The following is a 23,263-nucleotide window of genomic DNA, read 5'->3' on the forward strand; positions in this document are numbered from 1 at the left end:
TGGTTTCATAACCAACTTAGGCTGATCTAATACTTTTGTGCACGCAGTTGGAAGACTCCAGATGTATCAAGAGCTGCATTTTACAACTGATCAGCAAACTAAGATCCTTGAGTGTACAATGGCATGCATTAGATCAGTCTAGACCTTAGGGCAGCAAATATGACGCATTTCTCTTCTGATTATATCATACATTTTCCTGGTTTTAGACCTATTTCTGCAGCTATCTGATTGATAAATTGATTAAAATTTGTGGGAACTTGGCATTACATGAGTAAGCTTAAATACTACATAAGGTAAGATACCTTACAGGAAGTGACAGTAAAACAAGTATCTAGAAAATCTTCTGAGTTCCCCCCATTTATTGTATTCCATAATACAGTATTGACTTGTGAAATGAAAGCTGAAAGATACTACTGCCCAGTGACAGAAATATTTCTTCTGTTCACATTCTGCTATAATCCATCAAACACCAGGACAGAACTATAATTTAGATGCCTTTCACTGCCAGCTGCATTCAGTGATAGTAACCAAAGTGATAAATAATTAGCCAGATGCTTTCCTAGATGTTTTTGAAATAAATTATCTTACAGATGCTTAAACCTATCCACCTATGCATTTATTTAAATTTTGATGACAACTGACAGCTTCCACATTCAAGGATCCTTCAAGCTTTTGAGAAGCCTGGAAGAAGTTAATAAAACTGTTTGCTGCTAACGCTATAATATGAAATAAGCTTTGGGCTTCACATCTGTCATGATGCCTCATCACAACAATGGAGCATAGTGAAAGAAGAAGGAAGTAGTTTCAAATAGTGGTTGGGTTCACATCATCCAAATGGCTACCAGATGGGGCTCTGAGCTGCCTGGAGATTCCACCTGGGAGGCTAGAGTTGCCCATGCTCTCTGCAGTGGGATGAATGGGCTCTCTGTGTCACCACCACCCTGAGTGTGAAACCCAGCTGATCACATCTGGTGAGAGTCCTGAGGTAGGCTGCTGGAGTAGACATCAGTAGGGAACCCATGGACAGAGGTAAAGGCTGACAGTGCTTCCTAAATTGTGCAGGAGTTCCTTAACTGTCTGCTTTACATGATTTATTAATTCTCTGGGATTAGGCAGTAACCTTCTGCAGCTAGAGAGAGAACGTCTTCAGTAGCTGCATGGATTTTAGTGCTGTCCTATCAGGCAAGGCTGGGGAAGGCTTCACAAATCCTTTTTCAGTCAGAGGTCAGGAGTTACAACAAAGGGAACGTGAAATGAAAAAGATGACTGAAATACAAATATTTAATTTCGATTAATCAGAATATATAATGTAAATACAAAAGCACACCAGATTATGTATCTGTAATACAGGGAATTTTAACAGTAGTTATAATATTTTTATTTTTGGCATAGCAGGTTTAGCTGTGTATCATACAGCTAAAATTATGGCTAATTTTCTGATACTTGAAAAATTTGAGCTCAGAGTTGGCAAATGGACGTTTACCTGTAGTGAACCTAAAAATCATACATAAATGTATACATTAGGCTAAGTAAAATCTATAAAGCTTACTCTCTGCGATTCCTGTATTGGTCATCTATGAAAGACAATGTCTCAAAACACTTGAAAAAAGTAGAATTTAAAGATAATATTCACTCAGGTTTTGTGTGTGAAACCAGCTGTTCTAATAAGCTCTTTTGTTTAGAAATTAAATCTACTTGTGCATTATTGCACAATTCACTTCTTATTTGGACTGTCCTTTATGCCATAAGAGGAATACTTGACAGTAAGAAATGTTCTAAACAGACAAATTATTCCAGGTTGTATCTCAGATACTTTGATGTCAGATACTCCTATCAGGGAGGCACGTTCTCATCACATGGTTCTTGTGAGGTATTCACCACTTTACGAAACATTGACTCAAAAATGTTCAAATCAAGGAGGGAAAAAAAAATCCTTTCAAGTATTGCTGTAGACTACAATTCAGCTTTGAGATATGAAATGAAGTATGGTAGTAAATGCTGAAGCAGGAGTGAAGAGTAAAAAGGCATCTTGATCAGTGTCTTTGAAAGGCTTCTACTTCTTCACTGTTTTCTTCACAGAAAACAGTTTTATTTCTATTTTCCATTCAATTCACTCTTCTTGTGCCTGATTTTTTTAAGTGAGGCTAAATAAGAAAATTGACAAAACAAGTGCCTTTTGTAAAAGTGAAAGGTGTGCATTTATGCGGAAACATCGTATCTTTTTGACAAAGGTTTTATGTGGTTTCCTTACCTGCTGCACTATGGGGAAACAAGCTTCCATTCACTTTGGGCAAACTGTAATCATCTGTACTCTTGTTTTACTGTACTCTGTGCCCATTGCTGTGATTATAGAAATGTCACATTCCCTGAAGAAATATTTTGTAGTTAAAAAATACACATATATACTTATGAATATTTTGCAGTCCAAGAGAGAGGACAAGTCACTGGCTTGTCAGTTTAGGGCCTGATGCTTTCACTTGGTGTTGCACTGCGCAGAACAAAACTGATCTGTTCTAGGATTTACAGAAATACGTCTACACAAGAAAAGACTAGACACAAACTCTGAGAAAAAATACTTTGACAGCTGAAATTAATTTGAGGAATCAGATGTATTTTCCTACTTTCTATCTCATAGTATGGAATGGAAATGTTTGTTTTGCTGGCTGATGTTTATCCACTAAAAATATCAACTGACAGAAATTTTATAAAATGTGACTTATTTGTTTGAAGGTTGAGAGTGAGCTGAATAACTCAATGATTAATATGAGGGACATAATGGCTTATTTCTACCTGAAGGTGACATCATGCATTAATTTTGTAGAATTATTCATGTCTTGAAATGGGGCAGGGGAACAATCTTAAAGTTTCTCGAAGGAAAGGGTGTGGTACACAGCTAGGAGAAAGAGAGATGATAGAAACAGAACATAAAAAATGTTCATGAAATGTGTCAAGTCAAGCACTGTAGGCCCCATTTAGTAAATCTAGAAGAAACATCCATATCCCAAAACCTAAAGTTTACAATGTTTTCACACAATGATGGAAGAAAGATGTGCAGTTAAACAAGAGAGGAAAACAAAATGTCACTGCACTGCAATGAGTCCAGTTCAAATTTTAATAAGCAAGTGAAAATCTCTACACATGAGGATCTTCCACTAATGCCAGTTGTTGGTGATACTACTTTCTACAGAAAACCATAGGGATAGATGACATACAGTCTTCAAGAAGGGATCTATCTTAGGCTCTTAGGCTCTATCTAAACTGGGGACTTTTCTGTTAGTACAGCCCAGTTGGGCAAGTCCTGAGGCTGGTGCAGACCTCAGCACAAATTTGACAAGCTTCTCCAGCTTACAACTAGAGTGACCTGAAAAGAACTTTCCACAGAGTAGCATATCTGGACCACAGATCACCTCAGCAACTCACCCACTTCATCTTCATACATACAGACAGCATTGACCCAAATTCTGCTATGGACACTGAGAGCCAGAATGCTATGAAGTAGCCAAAGGAGGATGGGAGCTAGCTCAATTATTGTAAGAATGGGGACATCAGGGTACCAATGTGGAGGAGTGAGCAGGTTAATACTACCCAGGGAGTAAACTTATCAATTATCCCACATGTACAGATGAGCGTTCTTACTCTGGTAGGCAAGATATATGGAGATGAATTCAAAAGTTTAATCTGCACCATTCACATGCTAACCTGTTTGCTTTTGCTTGTTTTTATTAATTAATTTCTTCTAAAAATCACAGTATTCTGAACAAGTTAAAAACGCAGCTTCACAGGAGAAAGCGACAATGAACTGGCTACTAATCAGAAAAAAACTAAATTCAAGGGAAAGAACTCTGCAGGAATCCAGGAAATGCCTGCAGGTTAACTTACTGGCTAGCTAAAGAAATGTAAAGCACAGCTGAGATGAAGCAGAGATGGAGTAGGTGGCTGACGTGTATAAGGCCTGGGCAGCAGAGCTCCCAACTTCTCAGCCTGTCCCACACAAATTTAACATAAGCAGTGATCACAAGAAGCAGAAACAGACAGGAAAAAAGGTGGGCAAGGCGTAAGAGAACAGAAATCACGAGGTTTCCCTTAACATGCATGAAGACTGATGAATGAGAGGGACATAATTTTCTTCCTAATGATCTGTGAAATATGAAAAGTTCTTGAATCTGAAACTGTATAACTATTGCTTATATAAGGGTACAGCTGTGTACATGGGGGTATATATACACATCTAGTTTTGGATTTGTGATGACAGGTTGTTTAGCTGAGGGGGAAGATTACAGTTTTAGGACCATATTTGGAAGAGGAATGATTTTTAAGTTTCCTTTGCAATCTTTGATATCTTTTTAGTTCAGAAATTTTTAAGAAAATTGATTTCTCAAAGCAGTTTTATAAATGCGGAGACAAAACACTGAAGTAAGAAAACTTTGTTCCTACTTAAATGAGATGCTTACAGCTAGCCATAGAATTGCTGCTGCCACAAATACACACTACCACCACAAACAGAGAATCTGGTTGGCTATGTTAAGCTCCTAGTATTGCACTCAGCAAAACACAAAGAAACACATATAATTTTAACCACATGCTTAACCCTTTCCTGAATCAGAGCCTAAAATGTTCCTAGTATTCTTTCCAGCCCAGTACAATTATTGGATTAGATGCAATAGAAAGTGAACGGCACAAGGGAATGTGCCTATTTGAAGGGAGAAACTCTTTATTTTGGACTTTCTACACATACTAGATTCTTCTCTGTCCATTCCTGCTTCATTAATATTAATAAAAGCTTGTGTATTCAAGACATTTATAATACTGAATTACATTACTCAGTGGCTCTAATTATGTTATTTCTTGAATTCCAAATTGACTCCCAGCCTTACTCATTTTACCAGGTTTAAATAAGAATATGATTCATCATTTACAGAAAGCACATTACATTAAGTTACACAGTTTCACAATTGAGCACACTGAGTGTCTGCATCGAAGCTACAAATAGGAATAGAAATAGAGAGGATTTTCTATACTTAGTTTGAAATTAAACTTAGACTAATGTATCAATCATGTGAACTCTGTCTGAAATGAGAACAGAAAACATTCATCACATGTTTTAGATGTTCCAAACTAATAATAGTGTGGGACTGCTTTTCAAGGAAAGATATAGCGGTGCTTAGGAAGGGTGTGAATCCCAAGTACAACTGCTGCAAATAAAGCTTTGTTTCTTTTTTTCTGTTGGATTCCTCATGAGGAAAATTTACTCCATATGTAGTACATATAATGGTTTTGCAATTCTAATGAAAAGTGTTAGCTACAGGCAGATTATACAGCATCAAAACTCTAGTACATTCAGCAATGTACTGTGGCCTACAGATGTGACTCCAATAATAGTAAGTGAGCTCATCCTTAGTGTGGAAGATTATTCATTAGGGAGAGAATAATGTAAGTGATATGATCATTACATCACCTTTTCCTGTACATTATTCTCACTACAGCTGACAGGGAAAACATTTCTCAGTTTTAAGTTACATTATTTTCAAATTTTGCAGAGCCTAGATAAAAGTGGTATTTCAAAGTATATGTACTTTTAAAGTTTCATTTGATAACAAAGAAGGGCTAATGCTGCAGGGTTGAATTAGTCGTTCAGTATCTCTATCTGTTTTCTTCGTATAAAATAGTTATTCCATAGTATCACATCCCACATCTATTAACACTAGCTATTTTAACTTTTAGGTAAATGTTTTGAAGATATTTTGAATCCATATAATCACAGAATCACAGAATTAAGGCTTTTGATTGAAAGACAGGATCAATCTGATTAATGTAAAAGAGGTCTTAATATTAAACTCAAAAGAAAATTGCCAGAAGTTAAAAACTCAGGGAAATTTATGTTCAGATTACAGTAATAACATGCTTCGATGAGGATGGAATCCATAAAGAAATATGAAAATATTTCTTGGCTTTTTCTGTGCTTTTGGTAATAATAGTTTACATCTCTATACTCAAGGATGACGAGAAAACCACATTCATTATGATTAGGATGGAATCTATCATGATAAACAGTGTGTTCACTGATACTAATGGATAAAGGAGTAGATAATTTAAACCAACAGCAGAAGCCTAATTTTGAGACTATGCATTCATAATTTTGAAATTACGCATATTTTGGTCTTATTTTTCCAAATCAGATGGCTGTTCAACAATGTTCTCAGCACCTGCCATCAGAATGAGAATTATTATAAACAGTTTGTAAAAGCCTTAGCCTAGACTACATTAGTACAGACACATGCATTTGTATACCATGGCCTAGTTTTTCCAGTTTCCACTAAATAAGGATGTTATGAGGATTTGGAACGTTTATGCGCAAATCTCACATAGCATTTTTAGAACCAAATTAATTTAGCAAAAAAAATACTAGTTTCAAAATTTAAACAGTAGTCCTATTTGTGTTGCAGACATTCTTCAGACAATTAATACAATAAAGTTTTTAAAATAAACCCATTCGCTCCATTTAGTGTACTTGATTGAATATCAAGGTGGGGAACAGGAACAGACTTTTCGTTCAGTTCTGCTTCTTTCACTAGCATACACCTCTTTCCATAACCACTTGCCACTGTCAGTATTAATAGAAAAGAAACATGTGGTTTGGCTTAATCATAGGAGAGTGCAACTGGTCCAAGTGTTTTGTGTAAGGAAATCATCACAAAATATTTATCCTGTTTTGGCTTCTTTGCTATGGTATCTACCTCATGCACTTGTTGCATTCACAAGGATTTCCTGCTGTTGTGTGCATGAAGCTGGTTTACTATATGTGTTTCTACTTTTGTAATATATTGTTTTTCCTGCCTGAACAGTTAACAAGCAGTGCAGTATCAGTCACCATGCAGTGTAAATGCTACAATATCAATACACAAAGTCTCCCAAATACAATTAAAGAAATTCTAGAAACCTGCTCATAGATATAAAATTCCATTTTCCTCTCATTCTTATCTTTCCCAGATGTGAATGGAATAGAAAACGTTTTATCCTTTTTAAATTGGGTATTTTTGCAGAATCATGTGTGAGAACTATGATTGATTAATAAGTTGTCTTCAAATGTAAGCTTTTCCTGATCTAAAGCATGGTGATGCTCTGAGAGTCTACATTTCACGTATGTAGATGTACTTGCAGACTGGTGGTCTCAGAAAATGGTTTGCAGGGACCAAGCCAATGTCGTAAGCAGTGCAATAAAGACAGTCCGGTTTACTACAGACTGACGTACTACTTTAACTAACATTACTTGTCTCTTCCTGTGCTCCCCCCACCCCCCCCGGTGCTCCTTTCTTCCCCTCTCCCTAATTCCGAGTCTTCTTCTAGGTGTTCTATCTATTTGGGATTAGCAAGTGGTAGTATGTGCTATGGCTGGTGTGGAGTTATTGCGAGCAGTTTGCCTCACTGGTACCCATACTGATAGGCAACTGCCTACAGCTTCTTGTAGGCAAAAGATGATGGGTTGGAACAGCCTTCTCCCACCATGGAGGCAGTGTATTTGGGTCTCCTAATGCCTTTGACACCCCTACTTCTCTGTTAAGTTTGGCTGACAAATAGGTTTAAAGATTATTACAGTGGACTGGCAGTAACTCTCTGAATGCAAAGGGCTCACTTCCATAGAAACAGAACAAAAATATAGTGGAGAAGTTGAAGGTCTGGAAATACCAAAATCCTCATTTCCTTACAACAGGGAGTAGGAAATGATGTTACTATTACTGAGACTGATAAAATTATTTTTCCCTTTTTTCCTCCTGCTCTAATTAAACAACTGACATCCATTTTACTAAAACATTATTGCTCTCCCCCTTTAATCAGTGTTTCCATGATTTTTTTTTGTTAACTTTCAGGTTTCTTGTCTGTTGTTGTTCAAAGTTTTGGGGGTTCACACCTGCAAAATTTTCTCACTCCCCGCCCCCCCCCCCCCCCCAAGACTAAACAGACATTTTTTCTTTGGAGTAGTGGCATTTTGAAATAATCTCCTGATTACAGGTGGGCCTGTAAGGAAAATATGAAGCATTTCAAGATCTTACAACTGTAAAACTAACCCTGACAATTTCAAACCAAAACAATACTTTGTGTGACATAGAAAAAACCACATAGTTTATAAATGTTGAATTCAATCTTCCTTCATAGCAATACTTCTACTTTAATCAACAGATTTCAAGATGAAACCTGTAACTTAGCAGTCTTCAATGAACCAGGTAAGGGTTGTTTTCATAGTAGGTATTATCCATATAACCAAAATGCTCATACAGAGCCCAGAATGCTTTACTATCACCTCTCAAAAGACCTCCATGAGATATGCAAGTACCAGTCCCATCACTTCGCAGGTGCGGGAAGCAAAGACATTGTTCTTCCACAGCAGAAGACCTTATTGCTAGCACTTGTACTGGCTCACATCTGCCAACCTTGCTGCGTCACCAGAGCACATGCCCACCTGGGTGATTTTGCCAGGGCAGCATGTCTATCCCTATATGAAATTTTACTCATTAAAAAGAGTTTGTTATGAGTGGGGGCAGAAGCTTCTCGGTGACAGTGCTGTTATGTCATTAGCAGTGTGGTTGGTGGCTGAGGGCTGGCGTGGTATGGGAAGACAGTTTATTTCAAAGGAAGGGTTATGTTTTGCCAGCTTACAAGCTTGTGTGGGAACACAAGACAACTTTTCTTAGAAAACTTTGTAGTGTAGATGAGGCCTGAGGAAATGAGGTGCTCTGGTTCCAAGGACACTTCTCACACTGACAAAGCTAGCTAAGTGCTTCCAGCCCTTTCCTCATCACTGATCATTTCCACGCCTGTGCTGATGCCCTGCTTGTTCTAACGTGATTGTCTGTGGAGCTGAATAATAAACCAGATCAGAGAGCTGATCCAGCTTTAATACTCCTCATCCCCTCCCCTCTTTTTCTATTTTTGAGGACATGCCATTGAAAGAAACATCCACAGAACTAAGACTTGCAAAACTAGGAACCAGATCCTTAATAACATTACAGCCAAAAAGAAATTAGATACCTAATAAAATATGTGAATCTCATCTTATATGACCTGTTTAGAATTGTGAGAATCCAGATCTTCAGATTCTGGCAGATTCTGACAGATTCTTCAGATTCTGCCAGCTTCTCCTCTGGCACCCTAAAACTCAGTTAATTTTGTTCATTTAGTAAATGAACGCTACTTTAATCTGTTGTCTTCTAGATGCTGAAGTTATATAAATTTTACAAATTTAATTTCAATAGAGGTACTAAAAATGTTGACTTAAGCCCTAGCTGAGGGATATGCAGATGCAACAGTATACCAAATATATTTGCATTAAAGATCTAATTGAATTAACTGTTCACACAGCTTCTACACAACTCAGCTTGCTATGGGTTCCTTTGCAGCTTGACTACCCCCATTTTTCATAGAGAGATTTAAAAGGTTTTCTCCCTTCCCCTGGGATTAAAGATAGTGATGAGCACTAATTAGCCACCTGCACCCATAGCACAGTGCTACAGCTTGTTTACCTTACAAAGGCTGCTGCACCCCTGGGGAAAAGTCATAGTGTGGTGGTTTTGTTCTTGTAAACATTTCAAGTTCAGTTTCTTCAAGAGAAGTTTAACAGTTTACACAATTGTTAGCATTACTAGGATGAGAAAGAGTCCCCTTTTCTCACAGTGCTACCTGGGTTCTGTAGAAAAGAAAATAAACACTGTTTATTTTTCTTTTTAATTTATCTTCTTCATCAAGCAATTCACGTTTGATGTTAGCTGCAGCACTTTGCTCCCTGTAACATGTAAAAATGAGAATTTGAAAATAAAAGTAACATTTAGCAATCACAAGAGCTTTACTCATGTTAGCACGATGTAGAATCCACTAAATAGCCAATTAAAATATAAGGAAAAAATCAGAAATAAATAGCAGAAGCCTCTTCTCAAATCCTTTAATGCAGTGATGCTTCAGTAGGCTTTTTAGTGTCAAACTGTGTCTTTGAATGAAGCACTATTCAGGGCTAGAAGCTGATCTACTTATAATTTAAACTGTATTCTGATTCCTGTTTGCTATTTTTCCTTACCATGACTGGCTAAGAATGGTAAAAAATGTTCTGCTTTGTTTGTCTTTTGTAAGTTCTGACTCAGTGGCAGGCAAGTACTACTTATGGGCCTGATGTAAAGCCTAGTGAAGTCAACTGGAATGTTTCCAATGACTTCATTAGACTTTGGATTGGGTCTGAAGTGCAGCAATTTACTCAACTCTGGAGCATAAATTACAGACATAAAAAACAAATTATTTGTGTGTTGCTGGATTACTGACAGCAAAACGTATGATGTCAGAAAAATAATAGGCAGAGATAGCCTGCACAAGTTGGAAAAGCTTAAAATACAGCCAAAGATAGGAGAATACTCTTTGGCAAGAATAGAGACAGTCTCAGTTCCAGTGCTGATGGAGGAAAGTTGAGTAATTCGACAGACAATTATGTGATTAATCTAGCAGGAGCAGATGCTATCTGTCTCACTCAGTCACCACTCCAATGCCTGATCATTGGACTAATATCTGGATAAGACCATGGTTTGCTATCACAGCAGGAAGAGCTCTGAATCCCTTAACAACAGATGGAAACCCCCTTGGAAATGTTAAGAATTCCAGTGGCCTAAACTCAGAGCAGAGGCAAATAAGGTCAGCCAAACACATCATCTGAGTTTGTTGCCAGAGCGAGTATGACAATGTTGAAGAGAACTGAATGTTACTTAAACAACAAGAAATCAAGCAATCTCCACCTGAAAAATAACATTTTGTTTTAGAGAAAGATCTCCCAAATATTGTTCTTCTGAAATTTCATAGTATATGTCTTGAGGAATTAGGAGTGATACAGTGAGCTAGGTACTTGTTTCAATCGAAACTCATTTAATTTCCCCTTGTTTGAAAAGCTCAGGATGCCTAACATCTTACACTAGCTACTCCAGAGAAACTAACTGAAATATTTGTTACAAAGTGGTTATTTGGTTGAACCAACTCTTTTCAGGTGAGTATTTATATCAGCATGCAATAATCTGATCATTGAAGACTAATTCTACTTTAAAAAAAGATTTATTATTTTGGAATAAATTCATTTTTTGTTCCGGAAGAGCCTACCCAAGCAAGAGCTGTTGTCCTGGAATAGCTGATTATGCAACAGCTGTGTCAATCCACTTCTGAAGATGTGTAAAACCTTAGTATTCAAACATTGATTTCTCCCAGATCGGAAGTATTTTAAACTTTTATAATTTGGTTCAGGTTATTCTTCACCTAGGTGAATATATCTTTAGGTTCACCTTATTAGCAAATCAGGAAAGATTTTTATTTAGAGAGGTATCTACATAAAATAGTTTGTATTAAGAATGTTAAAAGAAATATGAAATTGGTATTTAATGTGTGTAAAATACCTTTACATCAGTCAGTAATATTACGTTGTAAGCCACAGAACTGAGACGCAAATATTTTGTTTATAAAGTCGATACGCAAAATAAAATTGTATTTTTAAAAAGATACAAAGATGTAAATTAAACTTTAAAATAATAAGGTGTGTATCAGTTAACAATTTTTGTCTTACATTAATTTATATGCAAAATTTATTTATACAGTAGCATTTACTGATTTGTTTTTAAGTAATGTTTTGCTATTAGAAGCCATCTTCCTCTCCCAAAAGCAAACAAACCTGCTGTGATTAAGTAAAAAAAAAACTTTTAGAATTCCTTTTCTATTCAACTTTCTCCATATTTTGACTCATTTTGTTTTCACAAATTGTTCTCAAAATTGAAACACGGAAGGACAGGGAAATTGGACAGGTAAATGGAAAATAGAAGCCAAGTGGATTTTTTATTAAACCAGATGACAGAGTAGCAAACACAGACAAGGTATTGGACAAATAAAGCTCTCCACAGAACACACCTGTGCCTTAAAGTACGGTCATTTTCTACCTCTCTACCTCACTCTAATTAAACAGATTGTCCTCACAAACCTTTCCTCGCTAGCTGCCTCAAATTGTCATGGTCATCATAACACTATCCAGGCTGGAACAAAAAGAATGGGAAAGGGAAAAGGGTACAGAGAAAACCCCTTGGAATACTTGGAAAGAAAAATTTTGAGTAACCAGAAATGTTTGTCTTTTAAAAATCACTATACGAGAAAAGATGCTTTTCTGAGATATTATTTTCTCTTTCTTTTTATACTGGCTATAGCAGAAACTGCTGTCTTTTCTTACACAGCATCTATTTTCTGCCGGGCAGATCACATGCAACCTCACCTCACTCTTGCTTTGTTCCAGTAAAACATGTGCTCAGCTTTACGTATGTATACTCCCTGTGAATTAACATCAACAGATAATAAACTATTTGATGCAAAAAGCTTTGTTTAACGTTATTTAAAAATAATTTGGTAGGATTCCCAGGCAGGATTTTTACAGACATTTTCCCACATAAGATGGGCAATTAGACAGTATGAAAAGTGACTTCCAGTTCTCGAAGTTTCATTTCATTTGGGAGCCAATATGATTTTGCGGCTAGACTAGTTTAAAAGACAAGAAGCCAGAAGAGTTTAACATTTTCAGGAAGGCTGAGCCATTCACTGAATTACCTTGGGCTAATCTGTTAACTGTTATGTTCTTTAGTGAAACCATCTGTCAACCCCCCCTCCGCCCCAAAAAAAACCCAACCCCCCCACCTCATTGAGAAACACATGCTTAAGTCTTGTTCAGTTCTCCAAAGTAAATAAATTACAAAAAAGAGCAAGCCAAATATGGCATGAGAACAAGACATTCCTTTAGCAACCTTACTAAGTCAAACTGAGGTGCAGCTTCAATGAAAGCGTACTCAACTGCAACGTTGTCTATCATTGAACTCAAAGCCAGCACGAAATACATGCTGTCTACTTGATTATTAAATGCTCACTTTGAAACTGGAAAGCAAAATTCAAACTTCACTTATATAGCTACAACCTCACTGACTTTAGAAAAAACAGTGGAAATCCATGGAGCAGCATCCTGTGAAGTCTAAACTTCACGCGCACAAAAGAAGACACTAAATCGAGGAAACAGGCATTGGCAGCATTCAGTACTCTGTGTTCTTTGTTGACACATATGCTTACTTTAAAGCACTGTGCATTTTTATGGTACTCTATCAAAGAGAAAACAGTTGTCATAGCCATTGTTCTAATCTGGACACTAGTTCAGACTATCTCGTGGAAAACAGCAACACTATTACCATATAAAGATGTACAGCAAATGGAAAATTAATCTGGCAGTTAAGGCACAAGAATAGAGATCAGGAACCCACCCAGGTTCCATTTCCAGATATGTCAGACGCTTCCTGGATGATCATGTGCATATCATCAAATTTTGATATTCCGGTTTCCTCATCTACAAAATGGATCTGGCAGTACTTGTTAAAGAAGTTCTGTGCTTTGAGACAGACAAGAAAAAAGGCTGAAAAGGTCTGCAGTTAAGAAGGAACTGCACATTGCTAACTATGGCAGCCTTACTCAATTCTTTTCAGTTAATGCATCATTCAGTTAATTTGGCATATCACTGAAAACATTCTGCAGTACAGGCATACACAGTTTAAATGCCTCTATGTGTCACCATCATCTGAATTAATACTCTTACACAGAACACACGTGAATTTTGTACTTAAATCATGCAGAAGCCCTGTTTCCTACTGAAATGCAATACGGTATGTGGAAAATTTATAGTTTCAAATGAAGTTACTTGCAGTGGGTTCACCAAACCTAGGAACACAACGGTATTTTCAGCAAAGCTGTGTCCTGTCGGTTATACTTCTTTTCACAATCTTAATCACAACTACATAATGCAGTACTGTCACTTCACGCATCAACAACAGAACTAGAGCTAGCCACAGCACAGGCAGCCACTGATCTATCACTTCAGCATACAAAGAGCCTCTCATGGCACCAAGCCAACAAACAGTGTATTTCTGTGCCTGTATACAGCTGGCAGAGGCAGAATAGATGGGAGAACAACCTGACAATCCCCTGCTGCTTTACTAACACCTCAGAGCTGTTTGTATGACAATGCCTGGGAATAGACTGAGCTCAGAATTGTACGTTTCTGAGCCCTGTACTCTGGAGTTGGGCGATATCCTTCATGTTTTCCGTCAAAAATCTCTTTTTATTGTTTTCTTATTTCTTTTATTTTTTTTGGCGGGGGGGGAGGGAGAGGAGCACGAATTGAGTATACTGACTGTGTTCCCCTAAAAAAATATCAATTCAGAAGTTATTGCTGTGTTCCCTCATCTCACACTTGAACATGTTAGAAAAATTAAAACCTAAAATGTTCAAGGAGCTAATGCCATCTAAAGGCTAATAAGCCGAACTACAATGTATGACCACTAGCCTTATAACCATAAGGAAAACCACTGCAGCTAACTGCTACAGATTTTCACTTATTCTGTTGCTGAGAACAGATTAGGCACCAGAAGGCTTTAGCTGAAACGGTAAAAAAAAATTATTACTGAGCAAGATTGTCTGATACAAAGTCCATCTCTTTGTATACGATTTTTTTTATTTATCACTAGAACTTTACTAGTAACATGATTTACCCTGGTTTTGTTTATGAATATTATTTCATTGCACTTACTTTAAGCAAATGCGACAGTAGTATGAACTGATGCTTAATTCAAAACACATCAAAAGTCAAAGAATTAATATTCTGCAGTAATATTAGAGATTTATATATATGAGAATGATTTTTTTCTAACTTTTCTAAAAGACGGGCTCCTCCAATCATGTACAGCCTTCTTAAACATGAAGAAAAGTACCTGATTTCTAGAAGATCCTGACTTTGTGCTCGATTTACATGAAAGGCTAAAAATTTATTCTTCCCTGGTAACTTCTCCGGGTCTCTAAAATAAAATAAAAATAAAATAAACAAGGTTGGTTGATTTAAAACTTGGTTTTAAATATGTTTGCTTTAAAAAACAAATACTACAAACATAGTATTATTAAGCAGTATGGACTTTCTGTTCAAGCTATAAGGAAACTCAAGCTGATGAACGATTAATCTTGGTTTGCTGAAGTGTTAAACCAGTTTTTGACAAGCAATTTTTTCTGCAAGCAAGCGGCAGTATTTTCTCCATTTCTGTTTACTCAACTAGCTCACTTAAATGAATTATCCCAGCTGAGTTTTTTTTCCATTATTTCCATCCATAAATAAAATACAGATGGAAAGGACAGGATGATCTCTACTAGTTCTACATACTTGAAAGAATGAGTGATCAAACCAATTAAAATCTCCTCCTACAAGTATACTTCCACTTTTTTAATAAAACCTTCTTCAGTGCAAAAGATACTTAGACAATCTTCTTAAAAAGAACGTCCAAATACGTGATAATAATCTTATTTAACTAAAAGCAACTCTAAGGAGTTTTTTTCTCATGTTTTTCTTTCAATTCCTGTATTTATCCTCTAGGAGTTTGATATGAATCACAAGTAAAGGCATAATAATTATTGAGTAAAAAAGAAATGAAACAGTCCTCATCTTCTAAAACAGTAAAATGTATGTAAAATAAGAATCTGTATAAACGTTAAATGTCTGAAATGTCTCAGATGTATGTAGATGTAGCATGCCCTCTTTGTTAGCAAAAAGAAATGCTACATTATGTATAAAGATTATAATCAGGACATTTTAATGGTTACCGATCAGTGAAAATCAGTCTTTAAGAAAAAAATACAGCTGTAATTTAAGATTAAAAGCAATCATTTAAATCAAAGTTTCCTGTTCACTGATTTGATTCATTTTCATGGTGGCTGATTTAAACCACTCCTCTAATATATGCTACTGTTCACTCATTCTGAATTACAGAAAATAATTTTTTCTGCTTTTGAAACAAAATACTGCTGTCAGACTCCTCACTTTTTCTAGCTGCAGTCACACATTTACTTCTGTAAACAGTTATGTCCCTTTACTTCCTAACCCATACCATGGACTCCCCCCTGTCCACTTTTTTTTTTCACTGACATCAATGTTACTTGCAGCCAAGCAGCCAGATGCATCAGTTCCCTGATCCAGATTAAACAAATCTGTTGAAAACAACAGCAAATTACTTTTCATGAAGGTCAGTCTAGGCACAAGAGGAGGGAGCTGGAACAAGCCTGGGGAAAAGGTGGGACTCTGTAACCATCTTGTGGTGGGTTGACCCTAGCTGGACGCCAGATGCCCACCAAAGCTGCTCCATGACTCCCCCTCATCAGCTGGACAGGGGGAGAGAGAATATAACGAAAGGTTTGTGGGTCAAGATAAGGACGTAATCCTTATCCTCTGAGTGAGGGAGATCACTCAGCAACTACCATCATGGGCAAAAACACAACTCAACTCAGAGAAATCGTCTGAATTTATTACCAATCAATCAAAATCAGAGTAGGACAATAAGAAAATAAAACCTAAATCTTAAAACACCATACCCCCACCCCTCCATTCTTCCCAGGCTTAACTCTACTCCCTATTTTCTCTACCTCCTCCCCCAGTGGTGCAGGGGGACCGGGAATGGGGGTTGTGGTCTGTTCCTCAAATGTTGCCTCCGCTGCTCCTTCCTGCTCATGTTCTTACCCTGCTCCAGCGTGGGGTCCCTCCCATGGGAGACAGTCCTTCCTGAACTGCTCCAATGCAAGTCCTTCCCACTGGCTGCAGTTCTTCATGAACTGTTCCAGAGTGGGTCCTTTCTATGGGGTGCAGTCCTTCAGGAACAGACCGCTCCAGCATGGGTCCCACACAGGGTCACAAGTCCTTGCCAGCAAACCTGCTCCTGTGTGGGCTCCTCTCTTTCCACAGGTCCTGTCAGGAGCCTGCTCCAGCGCGAGCTTCCCATGGGGTCACAGCCTCCTTTAGGCATCCACCTGCTCCAGTGTGGGGTCTTCCATGGGCTGCAGGGGAGTCTCTGCTCCAGCGCCTGGAGGACCTCCCCCCATATCTTCACTGACCTTGGTGTCTGCAGAGCTGTTTCTCTCACATATACTCACTCCTCTCTCCTGGCTGCTGTTGCACAGCAAGTTCTCCCCCTTTTTAATATGTTACCACAGAGGCACTACTACTGTCATTGATGGGCTTGGCCTTGGCCAGTGGCGGGTCCGTCCTGGAGCCAGCTGGCATTGGCTTCTAGCAACTTCTCACAGAAGCCACCCCTGCAGCGCCCCTGCTACCAAAACCTTGCCACACAAACCCAATACAAGTCTATGTTAGTACAAAGAAACTGGGGAAAGAGTACACTTTTGGGGTACAATATAACTGTTCACATTATCTACAGTAATATCCTACACCAATTTGAGCCCAGTTACTCATATTTTATCTTTATACAACTAAAGACATTCTTTTAAATCTGCCATCTTCCTTCATATGAGTTGTCTTGGCCTCAGAGCATGCTTCCATATCACAGAGCACTCTAACTCCATAGCTATAGTAGAAGCCTATACTAATGCACATAAGGTTTCTCTACATATGTACCAACTACCTCACAAACTTCTCCCTGTGGTCTTCTGTTCTCTTCTGATCCCCTAATACCTCAGGTAACAAATTTGGCTTTAAATTCACTGAAGGTTTACAGATAAGACTTACATCTTCCCACTTTGGAGTCAAAACCTGACTGTGAAAGGCATTATAGAATCATAGAATCACCTGGGTTGGAAGGGACCTTTTAACCTAGTTTGCAAAAAAAAAAAAAAAAAAAAGGATTGTTTATACTGTCTGCTTGGTTATCTATTGGTTTCTTCTCTCTCATATATGTTTGGAATAAATCTCCAAATTGTGAACAAATATGACAGAGGAACAGAAGTCTCTGCAATGATAAGATCCTGTAAGTATCACGACAACCAATATCCTAATCAAGGAGAAAGACCCAAATTACTGTCACTGTTGAACACTGATGTTACCTGACCCCTTTGGTCTCATGGCTGGATAATGAGCACATGCCAAGCCCCGCAGCACAAAACCACAGAATCAGGCATGACACCTGCTACCTCTTGTTCAGCTAGCACTGTTGTTGAAAACAACAGCAAATTGGGAACACAGAGGGAAGATGAATCTATTACAGGGCATGCTAATGGGGTGCCAGAGCAATGTGCATGGCATCTAGAAATAAAGGAACATGGCAGGAAGCTCGTTCTACTGTTGTGGCAGGATGGGGGTACAGGTGATGTAAAGATAGAAGCCATAAAACTCTGGGAAACCAGGATTCAGTATTTCTGCTGCTCCAAGATGAGCTATACTTAGAATGCAACCATTCATGACTTCCAAAACCTTTTAAATTACTTTTCTTGCCTCACCACTTAATATTTCTTGACTACACAAACCTATGACTTCAGACCAACATCTTCAGGACATTTTATAAAGAACTGTTCCTCAGGGGTAGCAGGAACAGCTTTTACCACAATGTGGTTTTTATCATTTCTATTGTACTGAATGGTAACCATTTGTCTAAAAAAATTCAACCAAGGAAAATTTTCTTCCCCAAACTAGAGCCTGCAATGGGATATTCTGGCCAGAATCTCAGAATACACCTCCTACAGCAGCATGAAAAATACTTCTGGTAGAGAATTAAGAAATGTGACCATCATGCCACATGCAGCTCTTTTATCCTTTTTCATTCTATGTGGGACAGAGTTAAATAGTTGCTCTCACAGGAATTCATTCCACAAACTCAAACCAACTTGCTTGCTCTATTGTGCTGAGATATTAAGCTGCTAACTGTGCCAACAGCCCATCATTTTTTAGGTACTGCCCACCTAAATGTTAAGCACCTCGAATCTGATGTGGTATTAAATCCGCTTAGAAGAAAAGCAGTTGAAATACCAGGCTGGCTTTATAGCTTTGACCAAAACTCTCCAGAAGGCAAAATGTTACATGATTACTACATTTTTGAAGAATAATAATCTCAAACTAAAGTAGAGTGCATTTCTGTAGTTCTCTGAGATGTAATGAAGGTACGCAATACAGGGAGTTTATGATCTTTGACTTGCGCATAGAGCACAAAGATGCAGTTAGCTATAAACAGTCTGCAGGAGTTATGCAACCATTACTACATTCTGCTCTGATTGCACTGCTGTTCTGCCGACGGACATGAAATCTAGGCCTATTCTTTGTCAGTAGAATTAAAAACAAGTTTGTCTACACACAGAGATCCATAAATAAAATGGTTTATGTTGAAGATGCTCTTACCCTTCTATATTTAAGCCTGATCCATCACCTACTAATGGCAATAAAAATCTTCCTACTGACTCAATTAAATGTTGGACTGAACATGCTACCTCTGACGTCAGGAAAAGTGTATTTTTTCCTTTCAACAGGTAACAGAATTTCTTACTTACTGTTTAATTATTTTGTATATATACTTTTAAAGCTCCAGCATGAGGGGCATAACTGTTTTGTAGATGTCATTATGAATACAACCTAGATAAGAAATTGTAAACATTCACAAAAGACTCAAAAACCAAGTAATCATGACTTGTCAGAATGCACGTGTCTGATGGGGAACTAATTTTACCATGGAAGAATTAAACTAAAACTGGGAACAGGCTGTTCAGATTTGGTACAAGGGGTTTGGGACAACTCTAACATCCTTGGTCTCTCAGGTTGAAGTTTGACAAGGATCTGGCCTAGCACTACACTGGAATAAAAACCTTTCATCTCTTCTTCATCTGTTTTCTCTTTCCCACCTTCTCCCTCTCCTGTGCTGGTCTTTGTGCAGCAAGGGCACAACAAAATGGTCTGAAGACCTGATCTCACTGAAAAATATTGCAGGGGAACGCTTGGCTGTCAGCTTAGTCAGTTTTCTCAGTGTGCTTCACTGTCCGGCACAACAGCAGGCACATGGAGGCACTATCAGCTCAAACGTGTACTGTACTGTAACTTTGGAAAAATCTAAGACCAGCTAGGGATAAATGACTTACGCTAGATTGGTTCTTTAGCCTACTGTCTTCAAAAGTACTGTTCACGTGCTACCTTCTATTTAACACGCATGGCAAAGGCTGACTGAATTGCACCTTACCAGATAAGTCTAATGGTTTATATAACCTCATATTCTCTTTCAACCAAAAAATGGTCATTTCAGACAAAGATAAAAATCTACAATGGGTACTGAGCAAACAGGCAACCTAAAAATACTTTTTTCTAACCAGACCACACTTTTATTGTTTTTAACTGTGTCACTTCAAGCATCAGGCTTTATCATCACTATTAATATGTATGCTAGATAGCTTGAAGTATTGCCCCAAAACACTTTGGCTGGATCACGTGTATGAGTGATGAGTTCCTGACATCAATAAACATTTTATTTGGAAAAGAAATTAAAGATCAAGTTTCATTTTGCTACACACTTGCTTAAAGCGCCTTCTCACAACCTTCCCACTACTGATTTACAGACATTTTATGCATTTCTTCATGCTTGTTATAGTATCTCTATATGCCAGCTACTACCGTAGGTGCACACGCATCCCGAGGGCACAGTTTAACATTTTTTCCTTCTGGCAGCGAGGCCCCTCTCCTGTCCCACACCTGTTCTTCCGGGCTGTTAACTCATTAAAAAAAAATTACCTGTCAGAAAAAGTCTTAAAAACGTTTCCGGTTGCTTCCCTACAGTCGGGAAGCGGTTACAACTAGGCTAAGCTGCTGGAGGAAGGGGCGGCCTCAGCCGGGCTCTGTGAGGCGGCCCGCCATTCCCGCCCTTCAGCGGCGCTGGACGCGAGCACTGCGACCTGCTGGGAGGGGGGGAGACGTTTCCCGGGTTGTACCACTGCGTGCAGGCTGCGGCTAGGGACATGAGGCGATTGCTGCTCGCCTCAGCGTCATCCAGCTCCTCAAAGCCGCCCAGCGGCGGAGCCCAAGAGGGACAGCCCCGCGCGAAACGCCGCTCCTTCCTCCGGCACCTGGGCGTTCTCCCCGGCCGCCTCTTGTCCTCCCCTCTGCGGCAAATGGTACGGGCCGCAGCAGCCGGCACAGGTGCCGTCGGTGGGACAAACCAACAGCGGGCGGAGGGGGAGCGGTGCGGGCGGGCGCTCCCTCCCTCCCTCGCGCGTGCGGCCAAGAGTGATGAGAAGGCGGCGAGGCGGGAGGGCGAGACCGGGACGGGGCCGGCAGCGGCCGCATCATCGGGGAGCGACGCCAGCGGGGCGGCTGCCGCGGGAGATTGAAGTGCCTGCGCCGGCGAGGCGAGGCGAGGGTGGTGCCGCCGTCGCGGCCGTTTCCCGGGGGGAGGAGAGGAAGAGGGGGCTGCCCGCCCCTCCGTCGGTAAGTGCCCGTCAGCGGGTGAGGGAAGAGTGCGGGCCCCGCCGGGTGGTGAGCCCCGGCCTCATAGCCCCTGCCGCGCAGGGAAGGCCGCCGAGCTGGCTGGGCCCCGGTGGGTCCGGGCTGCAGGCCGAGGGGCCGCCCCCGCCCCCGGTGCCTGTCCCCGGCCTCTGCCGAGTCGCCCAGGCCCAGGCTTGCGGACTTGATGGCGGGGGGGAGGAGGCGGTGGCGGCTTCTGGTGAACCGGAGCTGTGTGAAGCGGGGAAAGAGCGGGCGGGAAAGCTGGGGAAAACCAGTCTCCTCTCTCCAAGGTTGCAGTTGGATGAGTAAAGGCTGCTCCTAACACTCCCTCCCACCTCGCCCCTACTTTTGCTGGCCCAGGCAGGCCCTGAACTGAATCACAAAACTAATCTTTGTTGAAAAATAAAAGTTGTAGGGTGTTTTTTTGATTTTTTTGATTTATTTTTTTTTTTTATCTTGAGTCAGCTTCCTGAGCTGATTCAGTGCACGGGCAGCAGAAGTGCTTGTGTGGGCCATAGAGGTTGGTGCAGAGGAAGAAGGAGCGGCTGGAGCTGCTGCCAGTGGCAGGAGTGCTGGCTGGAAGTGCTAATGAAGCCGCTTGCTAGTGACAGCATCTGTAATAGCTCATGAGTTATAATTTGGCCATTGTTACCTTGATGGAGCATTTATTTTAACGTTGAGGTATTTCAGATGTCTTTCAGTGGATGCGTTTCCCCATATGCCATAAAAACTGTGCATGTACAGGCTAGATTTCTTCAGCATGAACTTCAGCTTTTTAGAAATGGATTGCCTCTTGTATAGCGCTACTTGGAAAAAAAAATATCTGTAGGTCACTGTTGCCTGATTGACTTCAGCATTTGGTTGCAAAAAGAGGAGGCTTTTAGGAAAGTGACAGCTATATGGCTGTAACTGTTTAATTTTCTCAGTGTATTCACTTACCAGAACTACATTTACATTCTGTTACATACTGGATGACCTCGTGTGTAGAGGCATTCCTGAGTCTAACAGATGTGACAAAAGGCGTTTGCCCCTCCCCTAACCAGCCTTTAGAATCGCGGTGACAAAAGGCTCAAATATGAGGGAAGATAAATTTGTGAATGTGTTAGAGGATAGTTCTGTCTCTAACCGTGACAAATAGAGTGAGGATAGAATGGAATATTCCGAAGAAACTCTGTAACTGGATGCTAGTTTGATAGGTCTCAAAAGCATCTTGACAAATCACTTTTATCCACAGAAGCAGCACCTTCTCATGTGTATGACTCTGTTAGGCTGAGTTTCTTCAGTGAATATGGTAGCTGAGTGAGTGGCAGCAACTGTTTATAGTTCAGTCTTGTTAGATGACCTTTCCCATCTTCTGGTGAGAAGTTTGAGCCTTCCCTCCAGTCCCTTGCTAGTATTTTTACCTCGTGCTCCTTGTCTCAAACATCCCCGCACTGCCTGACCAGCTCTCTGTGTCTTGGAGGTTCAGGTGCGGATAGGGCTTTACTTTCATTTCTCTCAGTTTAGATTTTCCTTGCTTAAAGAGATCCCTGGGAATTTGCTTTTGTTTCCAGTAGACCAACTCCTTTCTGGCAAACCTGGGCGTCTGTTAGGAGAAGGGTGTTTGATACTGCTTGTGCAGAGCTGCTATAATAGTGGACTCAGCCTGGCTAGTAACTTCTGCTTATTCAATCACTTATTATATACAGATTTCAGCTCAAGTCACCACCCTCCCTGGTCTTATTACTGTTGGCTGAAAGTAAAAATCAGGATTTTCATTCCTTCTGACTTCGTCACTCTTTTGTGACGTGAGCATCTAAATTTGTTCATTTAAGCCAAGAAGTAGCTGGTAGCATTTTACTTATTGCTGGTGCTATTGAGAGCTTTGTAGCTCTTCCTCCTAGGTAAGTCACACAACCACAGTAAAAAACAAACAAAAAACCAACACAACCTTACAAGTTTGGAAAGCTTCCTTTCTTGTCACGTTTTGTGCATGCAAATCTTCTAAAGCTT

At 39.6% G+C, this 23,263-nt stretch overlaps 2 protein-coding genes across 11 annotated transcripts in view; one reads left to right on the forward strand and one right to left on the reverse strand.

Annotated features, from left to right (window-relative positions):
• SMAD1 (SMAD family member 1) overlaps window positions 1-20,841 on the reverse strand; it is a 115,304-nt gene extending 94,463 nt beyond the window's left edge. Inside the window, exons 1-2 of the mRNA XM_074588883.1 lie at window positions 20,561-20,841; window positions 14,799-14,882 (exon numbers count right to left, since the gene is read on the reverse strand). The gene's annotated coding sequence lies outside the window, so the exon portion shown is untranslated. The remainder of the gene's footprint in view (window positions 1-14,798; window positions 14,883-20,560) is intronic.
• Window positions 20,842-21,007: 166 nt separating this feature from the next.
• Window positions 21,008-23,263, forward strand: part of OTUD4 (OTU deubiquitinase 4) — a 36,109-nt gene continuing 33,853 nt past the window's right edge. For 8 of the 10 annotated variants that reach the window (XM_074588864.1, XM_074588867.1, XM_074588865.1 and 5 more), the window contains exon 1: window positions 21,034-21,253. The gene's annotated coding sequence lies outside the window, so the exon portion shown is untranslated. Of the gene's footprint in view, window positions 21,254-23,263 lie in introns of all 10 variants that reach the window. The other 2 variants (XM_074588868.1, XM_074588875.1) reach the window with 2 other exon arrangements.

This window comes from Larus michahellis, chromosome 5, assembly GCF_964199755.1.
Source record: "Larus michahellis chromosome 5, bLarMic1.1, whole genome shotgun sequence".
Classification (NCBI taxonomy): Eukaryota; Metazoa; Chordata; class Aves; order Charadriiformes; family Laridae; genus Larus; species Larus michahellis.